The sequence below is a fragment of the Xyrauchen texanus genome, chromosome 45 (genome assembly GCF_025860055.1).
Source record: "Xyrauchen texanus isolate HMW12.3.18 chromosome 45, RBS_HiC_50CHRs, whole genome shotgun sequence".
Classification (NCBI taxonomy): Eukaryota; Metazoa; Chordata; class Actinopteri; order Cypriniformes; family Catostomidae; genus Xyrauchen; species Xyrauchen texanus.
Genome location: NC_068320.1, coordinates 18,503,149 through 18,518,134, shown reverse-complemented (window position 1 = coordinate 18,518,134; position 14,986 = coordinate 18,503,149). Strand labels below are relative to the sequence as shown.

General features: G+C 36.4%; 1 long non-coding RNA gene and 1 pseudogene across 1 annotated transcript; one reads left to right on the top strand and one right to left on the bottom strand.

Moving 5' to 3' along the window:
* Positions 1–8,051, top strand: part of LOC127637390 (liprin-beta-1-like) — a 25,948-nt pseudogene extending 17,897 nt beyond the window's left edge.
* LOC127637404 (uncharacterized) lies at positions 6,339–14,986 on the bottom strand. The gene is made up of 5 exons (XR_007969728.1): positions 14,846–14,986; positions 9,416–9,496; positions 8,536–8,575; positions 8,093–8,309; positions 6,339–6,792 (listed from the first exon to the last, which is right to left on the bottom strand). It is a non-coding gene; the product is annotated as an uncharacterized LOC127637404 (long non-coding RNA).

Sequence of the window (14,986 nt, the reverse complement as noted above, 5' to 3'; positions counted from 1 at the left end):
GGTAAAATTGAATCGCACCACACACCTGCCAATATATGGGTTACATTACAGAGAGTAGTTTAGAATCTCTTCTCTTGCTTCAAATTTATAATTTGTATATAACCACTTGTGTTTTTGCAACGTCAAGGACCAATAAAATGTTGAATTTGAATCTGAATTTTCTTATTAGGATCTTAAGATTAAAGAGCTGCAGCAGTCCTTGATGCATTACAAGAGAGTTCAGGATATGGGGATGTCCATGCAAATATCTAAAGGTGAGGTTTCCAAAGCTTACTTTTATGTAATTCCATCACTTTAGTGACATTTTGAGGGGTCTTTCAACTAGTGGTCGACCGATATGGGTTTTTCAATGGCCAATGTTGATACTGATATCTAGAGAGCAGGATGGCCAATATGTCGATAAACATAATACTGTTATCTGCCGATAATAGAAAAATGGCCAAATATCGTCCAATTTAATTGGCCTGGCTGATATATTGTTCTATCACTACTCTCAACTGACAGAATATCGGCATATTAATCGGCCTGGCCGATATATCAGTATATCACTACTCTCAACTGGCCGAATATCGGCAGATTAATCGGCCTGGCCGGTATACCACTACTCTCAACTGGCCAAATATCGTCTGATTAATTGGCCTGGCCGATAAATTCATCTGTCACTACTCCCAAACACTGTCATGAAACCAATGTAGCTCTGTAGCTGAGAGTGATGAAGATAATTTAGCTGACTTTGTTAGTATTAGGATTTCTTCTGATATTAATTCAATTTGATCTCAAGTCATCTAATAGAGTAAATTTGAAGTTTCTCCTGTTTCTCCTCTGTGCAATAATTTGGATGTATTCCTGTTTAATGAGTAAATTTGTGCTGTTTTCTCAGACAAACCCAGCGACGAGGATGCAATGGAGGGGCTGTGTGAAGGGACAGCCACAACAAACACCGATACTGGGAACATCTCCACGGGAGGCACAGAGGAAACTGATGAAGTATGAAGGATCTCTGCTGTCTAATACACACACTGTTATGTACACAGGATGTTCCTCAAACTTCCGTTAGACACTCTTCCTTGCAATACTATCATTGTGATGGGCTAACTGAGAATAACTTGAAAATAACCTTTTTGACTGGGAATGTCTCTGTTTTTGTTTGGGAGCAGTATCCTGTAGTTTGTTAGGTTATTTTAAACTGGTCACTGGCTGCTGCTCTTGTTCATAAAATTTGACTCATCAGAGGAAATAGTTTTTTTTAAATGTTCCTGTTTTTATTCATTTTTTGGCTTTTTTCTTGTTGAACTTGGATACTTGGTTCATCAGTGTTCTCTCTCTCTCTCTCTCTCTCTCTCTCTCTCTCTCTCTCTCTCACAGCCTCACCTTATTCCATGCACAGAACTCCTTCCAGAAGTTGACCTCACCAGTGTGACCGCACCCAAACCTGCATCTGTGACCACACTTGGACCCCATGCACAAAGAGATACAGAGAGGTCTGTTGACTTGCTGTGGACATGAGGCTATACCTCATCCTGGTGTAAATAGTTTTGTATGTATAAAAGTGTGTTTCAAGCTGTTCCAGTACAGTATACACATTAAATACAAAGGAGTGCTGTACTTTATAAATTGTATAAAATAGTTACATGAATGTAACTCTTATTTTTCACAAATTAGTTTGAGATCAAAGAATAATTGGTGGATTCCCTGTTGAAGACACCTCCTCAATTATATACAGACTCTAGTAGAATGCCATTGATGTGGCATTTAAATAAATAAAAAAGTGTTTCAAATATATACATGTATTTCTTTTTCCTGTATTTTCCTATTTTTTTGTTGACAGATTATTTATATGATTACAATTTTTATATTGCTTTTTCAGTGTCTCTGTAAAGCAGCCAGAAAGGCCTCGTTTGGAAAGCAGTAATGAGGTACTAAATTCAATACTAAATATTTTGTCTCATATACAGTATTTCTTCTGGTATGCTACATGGAGAATTAAATAGTCATCTCTCTGGCACCTCCTGTTGTTGAAAAATGTCCTTGCAAGCTTAGTGTTATAAGAACCGTGGCTCCCCCTACAGGTATAGGCCCTAACAGCATCTCAATACTTGACTTCATCGCAAATAATTCGTTGGTCAAGTTATTTCAGCAAAAATTTAAATATACAATAAATCAGCCACAAGGCTACATTGAACTTGCACAAGAATTATGATTGCTTACAATCTGATTCATTACATATGTAGATTTGTTATGGTCCTCAGTAATTGATCTGTAGCATGTCATATCTAGAGATATTATTTGGTAAAGATATTGTATTTTTTTGTATTAACAAAGATCTTAACCTGTTGGTTGCAATATTTTAGTATGAAACAAGTAAAAATGGAGGCTCCCCATCCATCTCCCCCTCTCAGCCCACCTCAGGAGGGAGTGAGAGTTTTGGCACAAAGAAAATGCGCTCCTCTTTTGGGCGTGGCTTTTTCAAGATCAGAGGAAACAAGATGACAAGCAGCGCCCCCAACCTAGGTGAGTTCAGCCAAACACTACCTGTAATTCTTGAACAAGTTACAAGAAGGGATTGGGCTTGCATTTGTTGAGCATGTACGTGTGTTTATGACTTGCAAATGTTTCTAACTTACTAAAGTGATGTGTTAGTAAATAAAAAATATTGTGGAAAATTTAAATTTGTGTTTTATGAAGCTTATAGCTGTCATGAAGTAACATTATAACTGTAAATGAGGAAAACAATGTATTTTACATGTTAATAATACAATTATTTGTTGTAATATTATGTTTGGAAAAAGCAATAATATATTTTAATAAAATATATATTTGTCGCACTTACACATATGTTGCTAAACAAAATAAAAAAGTAACCAGTAAAAATAGGGCAAGGGCAAAAATATGAACTATTGTTTATTGATCTCTAAAGGGGAAAAAATATGGCTTATTATTAATGGATTATTGTTTGAATGTTGGCAGTTGAGGGGGGACAGAAGGGGACTGAGCACTTGGACTTAGCTGGAGCACCATCCAGCAAGCCAAAAGCATTAGAGACACTCTCCCCTGAAGGGAAGAAGAAATCAAAGGGGATCATGAAGTTCTTTGGAAGGTCTTTTCTGTTTTTAACCTCCATTTCTAATAATGTTTATGTTCTATTTTACAAGAACCTGTAAAGATTATTAAAGTAAAGACAGTAACTGTTGTTGTGCATGTGTATGATCCCTCTATCAGGATGAAGAGAAGTGAGTCCACCTCCTCTGATTTGGAGGATTCTGCCAGAGTTAGAGTTTAAGAGAGGTGGAGTTCGAGCTACAGCGGGACCCAGACTGGGCTGGTCACGTGACCAGCAGCGGCGCAACAAGTATGTATTTTTACATTTGTTTGGTTGTTTGTTTTGAGACCGTTTTACATTTAATATTGTTAATATTTCTCTAAGTGAGTTGGACAACCCATTTGCGTGCTGGAATAAACAGCAGGTGTGCGAGTGGCTGCAGGAGCAGGGGCTGGGGTTGTATGTAAACCAGGCGCAGCAATGGATCCGCTCCGGACAGACCTTATTGAAGGCATCGCAGAACGACTTGGAAAAGGTCTCCTATACAGCCCCACGTTTTCAAATTAGTCTAACAGATCTCATTTTCATATCCAACTTGTCTAAGAATTTTCCAAGGTTTTTTGTTGTTACTCTTTGTGTATGCTATAAGATATAACTCTTTGTACCTCAGGAATTGGGCATCAGACACCCTTTACACAGAAAGAAACTGCAACTGGCTCTTCAGGCGCTGGGCTCAGAGGAGGATGCCATGGGTAAACTGGACTATAACTGGGTTACCCGTAAGTGACGCCAATCAGTCATCTTTTACTTTTCAAGGTTAAAGTGATTTATAATAATGAGAAATCAAATGTTCCTTGCTATTTTGTGATGAGTTCAATGTACTATGAAACACACTGTAACTTTAGAGAACTCAAATATATTTTTGGACTAGGAAGGACATTTTAAGACTAAGCTGCATAATTAAGCTCATTCCAAACCTCCAGACCTTGCTAATGTAAGTCAGATGAATATACACTCACTGAGCACTTTATTAGTAACACTATGGACCTAATAAAGTGCCCAATGTGGTCTTCTGCTGTTGTAGCCCATCCTCCTCAAGATTCAACATGTTGTGCATTCTGAGATGCTATTCTGCTAACTACAATTGTACAGAGTGGTTATCGGAGTTACTGTAGCCTTTCTGTCAGCTCAAACCAGTCTGGGCATTCTCTGTTGACCTCACTCCGCTGAAATGCCGCTCACTGGACGTTTTTTGTTTTTGGCACCATTCTTAGTAAACTACAGACTGTTGTGTGTGAAAATCCCAGGAGATCAGCAGTTACAGAAATACTCAAACCAGCCCGTCTGGTACCAACAATCATGCCACGGTCCAAATCACAGAGTTCACATTTTTTCCCCCATTCTGATTGTTGATGTGACCATTAACTGAAGCTCCTGAAACTTATCTGCATGATATTATGCATTGCACTGCTGCCACACAATTGGCTATAATGATAGATAGATTTGTTTACTTTTGTATTTTGTAGCTTAAATAGTCTTGGCCCGTCTTAACATTGCCAATGCAAAATGGGATTGTTTAATATTTTTGATTATTGCTGTGTGAAAACCATAATTCTGATCAGTATGAAAAGATATAGCACACCAAGTCAGAACAGTCTGTAGGTCTGTGCCAAGTTTTTTGGTAGTAGCTTGAAAGCTCTAGGAGGAGTTGCAGTTAATCTTTTTATTTATTTTATTTTTTTTTTTCTAGATTTTGTAAAAACCCTAAACAATATTGTTGGCTTTTTTCAAGCCAACATAATAAGCAGTAGGATGGATATTATTCCAAAACAAATTGGATCTGACCACAAACCAGAAAGTAAATGTTACAGTTTAGTGAAGTGCTGTTTTTAATTTGACATGCAAAGAGGTTGTTACATAGAAGTCTTAAAGGCACAGTAGCAAGAAATTACATGTTTACGGTCAGATAGAGAGACCTTTTTTTTTTTTATACATGATACAGAATAAAACCATGTATGTGGACAGAAACAACCATTATAATTGTTGCTGATTTGGTGTAAATAATAAAACATTTGTAGAATCAACCTCATGGAAAAAACAAATGTCTCAACATAATTAGAATTGTTTCATTTGATTTGAAACTGAAGATTTGGTAGTAGTATTTCCAAGATTACAGATAAAATTAGTTGTTAATCTGTAATGAAAATACAAAATAATATGTCTAATTATCTCAAAGGATGGCTGGATGATATTGGTCTGCCTCAGTATAAGTCTCAGTTTGATGAGGGCCGGGTGGACGGGCGTATGCTTCACTTTATGACTGTGGTAAGTGTTATTTGAGTCAAATACATTTTTTGTTGAGTAAAATTCAGGTTTAAACATAACATATTGTTGTTTAGGATGACTTGTTGGGTCTGAAAGTGGGCAGTGTGCTCCACCACCTCAGTATTAAGAGGGCCATCCAATTGCTACGCATCAACCGCTACGATCCCAACTGCCTCCGCCGCAGACCGACAGAGGTAGCTCACCCTGCCATGCCACCGACACACTTTGCAACATTCGTTTAGAGTACGTCTATGATTTATTTCTGTATTTAATGTCCTCTGACTAGAATAACGTGACACCTGCAGAAATCTGTCAATGGACCAATCACAGAGTAATGGAGTGGCTTCGCTCAGTGGATCTGGCAGAGTACGCACCCAACCTGAGAGGAAGTGGAGTCCACGGAGGCCTTATGGTATATAAAATGAGAATATAACAAAGTGGGAAAGGACAGTATCTGGGAGCATTTAAGCATGTTTGTGCTTCTTCATTCTGTGTTTACTTTTCCTCGCAGGTTTTAGAGCCTCGTTTCAATGTTGAGACCATGGCCTTGCTTCTCAACATCCCGCCAAATAAGACTCTTTTGAGGCGTCACCTTGCAACCCATTTCCATCTTCTGATTGGTTCAGAGGCACAGAGGTTGAAACAGGAGTATCTTGAAAACCCAGATTACGCGGTCCTCACAGCCACAGCCAAAGTTAAGGTACGCAGCAGCTCTCAAAGTTGACTCGTTGTCTATTAACATCACTTGTATAGCTTTTATAACAGCGTGCTGTTCTATAACCTGTCCTCTTCCTTCCCCTCCTGCTTTTAGCCAAGGCGTCTGTCATTTGGAGGTTTCGGGACGTTGAGGCGGAAACGGCAGGAGGAGATTGAGGAGTATGTTTGCCCCATGGATGTGCAGATGCCTCAGAGCAGCAGTTTCCAAGGCCTTTGCATATATGAGGACAGCTTGGATAAGCTGGAGCAGGTACAGGCAACACCATGGACAATGGCAATGTAGCTAAAATGGTTAATCATAGTGGAACTCTACTTTCAGTTGCAGCCTTTTACATATAAACTCAGCAAAAAATAAACATCCTCTCACTTTCACTTTTTTTTCTTTTTTTTGAAAATGTAATGTGTAAATATTTGTATGAACATAAAAAGATTCAACAGCTAAGACATAAACTGAACAAGTTTCACAGACATGTGACCAACAGAAATGGAATAATGTGTCCCTGAACAAAGGGGGGGTCAAAATAAAAAGTAAGAGTCTGTATCTGGTGTGGCCACCAGTTGCATTAAGTACTGCAGTGCATCTCTTCCTCGTGGACTGTACCAGATTTGCCAGTTTTTGCTGTGAGATGTTACCCCACTCTTCCACCAAGGCACTTGCAGGGGGGAATGGCCCTAGCCCTTACCCTCCAATCCAACAGGTCCCAGGCATGCTCAATGGGATAGAGATAAAGATCTGTAAAGTTATTTGGATTTTAACAAAATGATCTTTTTAAAATACAGTGTCCTGAAAAATAGTTTGTTCAATTACCATATTAAATTAACATAATTCTGTTTGATTGTTCAACAATGATGTCACTTTGCAGATGGAGGACTCTGAGGGCACAGTGCGACAGATTGGCACCTTCTCAGAGGGACTCGACAACCTGACTGTAAGTCATCATCAGATGCTCTCTGAAAATATTGAACATGTTCATTGTTCTTAAATTTGATTTCTATCTTCTGTGTTCTCCAGAGCATGCTGAAAGAGGAGGCGTTCTTCAGGGAAATATCCTCTCATCCACCTAAAGCAAGTGCCACAGATGACTAAAATGTGTAAACCTGTCAGTCATCACATATGCCTTTTTAAGCAGTGAAATATCCCAATGCGTTTCAAGCCTCCAGCAAAGTTAAGGGCCAGGCATTAAGCTCAAATCAAAATGAATTCAACTGGCTCTTCAAGTTGCCTATACTTCAGTATTACACACATTCAACCAAAACACAGTAACCCCAACAAATAGTATATAATATGGTCATGAAATGTTATTTATTTGTCCATTTATAGGATCTGCGGCATATACCGTAATTCAAACAGTGTTTGCACCAAGCTAAAACCAAAGGCTACACGTGACAAAGGCCAAACATTTTTATACTCTACATTTTTGTGGTGATTTTTTTTAATGTTTTGATTCTTTTTCAATTATGTTTATTGGGGGGATTTTCATTTTGCCGGCATACTATTGATATTGTTATTCCATGACCATATCAGTGAAAACCATGTACTGTGTACTGTTTTAAGCGTTTATGTCAATAAAAAGATGCATGTTCATTTTGACTGTCAATTGACAATGGCTACTTTTTTTATAAGGTAACTGTATTTGTCATCTGTTAGATAGGAAGTCAGAGCGCAATGTCTTTGAAGTGCTGATTATCTTTTAAAGCTCTTAAACCAAGCTATATGTCATGACGAGAATGTTGTTTTGTGCTTTAAATTCTGGACTGGAAATTGGAAGGTTCAATCACAAGTTATGTATTATGGCATTTTACATTTCCGCATAAGAGTCACCATTTCATATTTTAACACATGACTGACATACTTTATGGCTTGTTAATAAATAAATTGGTATATTTGTCACCCGCTTTGTTCCACAGCTTATTTGGGGCAATGTTCCAAAATATTCATTTCAGAATGCATGATGTTCATGTTTTCCCTGTAAAAGCTTGATTCTTGTGACTAAACGGAGTTCTAGGTACCTCCTCCAGTCCTCGTATAAAACTTTAGCTCAGCATGAGTTGATGGGGACTGTGGGATCCTCCAGATGCGGATGAAGACTGGCATGTTCATCGAGAATGGATTTGTACCAACGTGCACACCCCCCAGGAACACACTGCCAAACTCTGGCCCAGTGGATACACTTTCACCTTTTGTCTCCAGAAGTCTTAGTTCGAATCAGATCATTTTTGTTTTTTTCTGAAGGGTAAAGAAATGTATAAACACAGATCATTCTACAACCTCTTAATTCTGGAATGAACTTTTAAATTGAATCATACATTAATATAAATCTTTAGGCCAGAGATAAATACTGTATGTTAGTGACACAATGAAAGATTTATGAATGTAAAGTATGATAAACAGTTGAAACAGCACTTATGAATACTCCGGTATATACCACTACCATCTCAGATGCTCCACTCACCCTCTAGAGAGGAGCTGGAGGTTTATGAATCCTTCAGCGCCTGTAAATGACAAAGAAAAGAGAGAAGTATTCTCATTTATTTCAAAAAGAAAACAAATGTGCCTTCATGAAGTGTCTGTATCCCAATCCATTTCTGCAGGAATTCTGACTAATGAGTCTCTGGTAATTTACCTTTAAAGAATGAGAACAAACATATCCTATAATCTTACATTTCAAAGTCTCAATAGAACTAAAAATCAACTTTTGCACTTTTGTTAAAATAAAAAACACATTTTGAAAAATAAATATACCTCCATTTAAGAGGCCGAGGCCGTTAATGGTGATGTGTCTAGTCCTCTTATGGTCACTCCATTGTTTAACTGCATGCAAGAATCATCCAGATCATATTGACAGGAGCATTAAGCTCCAAACTATGTTACTCTGTCTTAACCAACAACATAGTTAAGTCTGTCTGTATTTTATCATCTAGAACAGTTTTTTTAAGACTTCAGTGAAGATTACACTCTCCAGAAAAAAAGTATTTCACCTGCTGAACTGTTTAGGTTGGTGATTCGCATCCCCTGATCTCTAACACACTTGTCTACAAAGACCATGAGAAGATGAATGATGCAAAGAGAGCTTAATGACCCTTTAGCAGACGTTCACCTGCACAGTCAGTCAAAAGCTACAGTGTCGCTGTAGTCATTTGACAGCGTGTTGATCCTCTGACAGACCTAAATGAATGCCTAATCACACCAGTGTGCTAAAGAAGAGCACAATGTCACCATGAGGGGGGAGGTTTGTAGAACAGAAATAATAATTTAGACAGAAAATAAATTATAGATGACAATGACAATATCTCGCAAAGACTAAGATTTAAAAAAAAGTTGAAGGAACTTACTTGAAATGACTGTATAGCTTCCATCGTATTGGTTTGTCTGAGAAACTAAAGCCCAGGAGCCTGAGTCCAATGACACTATTGCTAGTTCAGTGGATCCCAGATGTTCCCAAAGACAAAACAAGATTGAACAAACACTTTAACTGAACACCTGCTATGAAATGAGATTTCAAAGCTGAAGCTAGCTCAGTAAATTATTCTCAGATTGTAACATATTTAGTTTACTACTGTCTGACTGTAACAATAACAGTTTTAAATCTGAACATTTTAAGTGTCTTTGTCACATTTGAACTCTTCTGTGTTCTATTCACCTTGGATCAGATATAGCAGGAAGTAGCAGAAGAACAGAGCTTCCCACAACATAAAAATATCTATTAACTAACATTAATACAGTAGTCTATAATTTCCATTTCTAACTATTCTACTTTGAAAATTGAATAAAAGTGACAGATTCTTATGAATCTCATTCTTCTGTTCGTGCAATGCAACAACTACTCATTAAAGGTAGTTTGTTATTCTTATTCTTGTTGTCGCAGACAACAAATAATACCAACTGACATTTTTTAAAAACACGTCCACGCAGGAAAGCCAAAAACTTCAATGAAACAATCTCACGATCATGCAGAACATCTCTGGTTTTTAAATCCATAAGGATCTCGAATTACGTATATAACTTAAAGCGTGTTTGTGTCACTCAAGGCCATCTTGTATGCCTTGACCAGGATATATCCTTCATTTAGGAAGATATTCTGCTATTTTATTTATTTTTTGACCAGTAAATGATTGTCTTATATTTGGCCATTGACTGATTTCTCAATTGGCTCAGCTAGAATGTGTAGTGCCAAATTTGGCCAAGAAAATAAGACATTTTAAATTAGTTTTTGATAGATTTTCACTCCTCTTTCTAAGGTAGATCTTACTTACAGCTTTCTCATTTGTGTTGGTAATATTTACATATTTTTTCTTAAGTTATGGATTTTAGGTTTATTTTATTTTCTGTTATGTGTTTAAATGTAAGGGGTATGTGTGCTGTGGTAAAAATATATATATATATATTTTTTTTTTTTACTATGTAAGAGCTGTGAGACTGACTTAATTTTTCTTCAAGAAACACATTAATGTGATTTGGATGTTTTATTCTGGAAAAGTCAACGGGGGAATGCAATTTACTGTAACCATGGCTCTAATCACTCCGCTGGAGTTTCCATTTTTTTACACAAATTTAAGGGGCAAATTCTGGAGGTAATGCTTTCAAATAAAGGTAGATGGATCATTATGTCGCTTAAGCAAGACAATTCAACTTTTATTACTGTAATGTGTATGGCTGTGATTCCCGTTCTGCTAACAAAGCACCTTTTTCTCAAATTACTTCCAAATTGAAGGAAGTAGGCTACTTTATAAATGCCCAGATGGTTTTTATTTTAACATAAAATCTTGGCCTTGGTGTTTGCAAATAGGCTAAGGGTCAAACTTAGTCACATTGTTGCAGAGACACAATCTGGTTTGTAAAGAGTAGGCACATTAGTGATAACATAAGACTTATCTTAAATCTATTAGACAATGCAGATTTTGTGCATTCTAAAGCTATTATTCTTTTCTTCGATTTTTATAAAGCTTTTGACACTGTTGAGCATGGATTTCTTTTGCAGTCTAACTAACAAAATAGTCACCAAATCCAATGTTTTTGAATCATTGAGATATTTTATAGGGAAATTAGCAGCTGTGTCTTAATTAATTTATTAATCTCACCATTCTTATTTATTTTAGTTACAGAGCTATTATCATTAAGTATTATCCACAAACATAGCTTGGAAGGCATCTCTATTTTTGAGAGGGAAACTAAAATCTCCCAGATGGCTGGTGACACCACTCTTTTCTTAAAGGATAAAAGTAAACTATCCAAAGCTATTGATTTAATTTAACAGTTTTCATGTGCTTCGGGGTTGAAACTGAATATGTCCAATAGTGATAATGTCACTGCATAAAAGTGACAATTCTTTAATTGGAGGTATTTCTGTGAAAGACACTGTAAAGTATCTGGATATTTATTTCACAAAATATTAGGAGCTAGACAACAGCTTAATTTTTCTTGCAGAGTTCAAAAAACCCCAAAGCACTGAACTTCTGGCTCCAAAGGGACCTTTCCATATATGGTGGAGTTCTTTTATCCAAAGTGGAAGGACTATCTCATTTTGTATATCCTTCACTTTCTCATTTTGTTAATGATTGAACATCCAAAGGAATTAACCATTTTTTGTAAACTTCAACTGGAAAAACAAACCTCATAAAAAAAGCAGCGCTTTCAAATAGTAGAAAAGGACTTGAAAGTGTTAGATTTTCAAAATTTAAACATCTTTAAGATTAACTGGCTTAAAATGTTTTTAACCAATCATAATTCTATATGTTTTTTTTTTTTTTATCCCTAATCATATCTTTAACAAAATTGTTTGCCTCCCTTTTGTAATATAATATAATTACTTAATATAAGCTGCTGCTAAACTTCATCAGCAGGGGTTTCTTGCAGGGGTTTTTCTCCATATAGGACCACCACTTGTGGAACAACTCAGATATAACTATAAGGAATACATTAGAATTACAACATGATTCAATAGGAATATAAATGGAATATTTTTGGTTTTTGATAGATCTGGTAATGTCTTGTCTTATGAACACGTCATGATGGTTTGTGACTTCCCCATACATGCTGTGCTTACAGCCATTACTACTGGCCTTATTCAACTTGTGAAGAGTCACTTAATGTTTGGTCAGGGTGACAAAAGAGTTTGCTTTGATTTTTGAATAAATATATTTAACAAAACTTTTAATAAGCGTATTCGCCAAATTTTCCAATGTAAAAACCGCATTGTTCCTAAAGGTAAATGCCATTTGGCATCTTTGATTGAGTGTATAGACTGGAAGAAAGCATGGTTGTTGCCTCATAAGTACTGCATTCCCAATAAGACCAAAGAAATCCACTTTAAGATTTTGCATAATATATATGCTGTGAATCATACAGTGTCTAAATATGCAGATGTTGACAGCACCAGCTCATTTTGTGGATGTGAGGAAGAAATGTTAATGTATCTTTTCAGTGTGAAACAACTCTGAAATTACAATTTTTAAAAAGCCCCCTGAAATTACATCCAATCTTATTTTGCTACTATAGCAACACTTCCAACAATTCAATGGAGTATATTATTAACTTTTTTATTTTGCCATAAGCAAAAGTTTTCTAACTGGCAGCCTACTGTCCCACATTTTAAATTGAAGTTGAGGCATTTCTCAAATCACTCAAAACAAAAAAGTGACTGATTTCTGAAACACTACGAGAAATGTAGTGTGGAATGAATTTGGTTATACCACTGGTGAGGTGTAATGTGTTCCTTTGCAGGTATGTGTATGTTTTTTTATTTTAATGTATGTATAATATATATATATATATATATATATATATATATAAATAATATCTTAACATTCTTAACTTTGTAGACTTTACAAATAGATATATTGTAGAATATACTTCCAAATTTAATTGGTTAAGAAAATACCATAAGAAATTCAACCATTATTTGGAACATCATACCAGATGCTCTTTTAGCATGGTCTATTGTTTTCAAGCTTATTTTTTCTCTGACTAGCTATGGAATAATAAGGATATATGTTACAAACTAAAGTCTTTGTTTTTTTTAAACATGGTTTAAAAATGGCATTAATATTGTAAGACAGTTATTCAATAAGGAAGGTCATTTATTCACATATCAAGAATTTCTCTGCCACTATAAAATCTCTGTCACTCACGCTGAAAGAGTTTGCAATTGTGTTCAATACTATTCCAACTGCGTTTATTATGTTGTTTAAAAGTTATAAGTCTATCTATCCATTTTCTTCCAGATCCAGCTGATACATTAGTAGGTCAAATTAGTTTAAAATCTCCCAATCTCAAAAACATTAGAAATAGCCATGCCCGATTCAAAAACGACTATGTTTACACTCCTCAGGCAATTGTAACATGGAATAGGTCTATAAAAAATATTTTGTGAAAGAGGGTTTGGACACTTCCTAATACATTTCTGTTAATAAATAAGGTAAAGGAAATTTCATTGATAATATCCAGTAAAAAATTTGATAGTATCAATGTTTAAAATGAATATTGATATGAACTGCACTACTTGTGATTCACAAACTGAGACTCTCTTCCATCTGTGGTGAAACAAATAAACTTTCACTGGGCATATCCAAATTAGTAATTTTATCCATAAAGATTTTCAACTTTAGTTTAAGAATGTAATTTTTGAGGGGGGGGGCTGGGTATTTCAGCAAGCAAAGACACTGATTATCACCCCTGGAATCACAAGTTCGAATCCAGGGCATGCTGAGTAACTCCAGCCAGGTCTCCTAAGCAACTAAATTGGCCCAGTTGCTAGGGAGGGTGCACATGGGGTAACCTCCTCGTGGTCGCTATAATGTGGTTCTCAATCTCTCGTGGTGAGTAGTGCGTGTATGCTGCGGAAAATTGCGTCTGATAGCGTGAAGTCTCCACGCGAGCTAGGTCTCCGCGGTAACGAGCTCAATGCATGATAAAATGCGCGGATTGACGTTTTAGACCCGGAGGCAACTGAGATTCGTCCTCCACCACCCGGATTGAGGCATTACGCCACCACAAGGATTTAGAGTGCATTAAGAATTGGGCATTCCGAAAAGGGGAGAAATTAAATGTTTGTGTTTACTGTTTTTAAGAAACAACATGAAGCATATTTCTTATGAAATGTAATTTTAATACTTGCCATGTACTTCATTCATAAATGTATAGTGCTCAAAATCAAACCCATTTTCTCTCATTTCCAAAGAGTTGTTGGAATTTATATCAAACATAAAAGCTATAAAAACTTGGAATATATGCTTGAATCTTGGTATCTTTATATATCTTGTTGTGTTGTATGACCCCGTGCCTTTATTATGCCTTGTTTGGCTCTGTGTGCTTGTGATGATTTATTTTTCTTCAATTAATGGTATTTCCTCCCCATATGTCTCTGTATCACTTATCTCTGTTTAATCCCCTTGCTGTTGAATGTTGTTGCTGTGGTGTGTGTGTTCTTCAAATTGTATATTTATATTGTATATTTATATGCGAGCATAATAATAATTAAAAAAAAAAACAGACCGTGACATATCTAAAGACCACGCCCATCAAGAACAAATCAATCAATCTGATTGGCTGATGAATCTGACAATCTGAGATTAGACGTCTATCACTTGCACTGTTGAGGTTTCTGTAGAAATCCTGAAACGCTTCGCTTGTAAGCATCAAGGAATACATTCTGATTGGATACATTTTACATTTAAATATAAACGTGCAAGCTAAAGACAGCTGCAGAATGCGTGCTAGTAATTTTACAGTAGAAATACACTTTGCATAAGCGGAAATTTACTTACAGGTGAGTCGCGTGTCGTACTGATTCCTGCACTTGATCGCAGTGTGTCTCGGTTGTGTTTGAAGATTGATGAATATGTGACATTTAGAGTCGATCATTTGCCGGATCATTTGCTTGAAGCGAATGTTGTCAGGCGTCATGT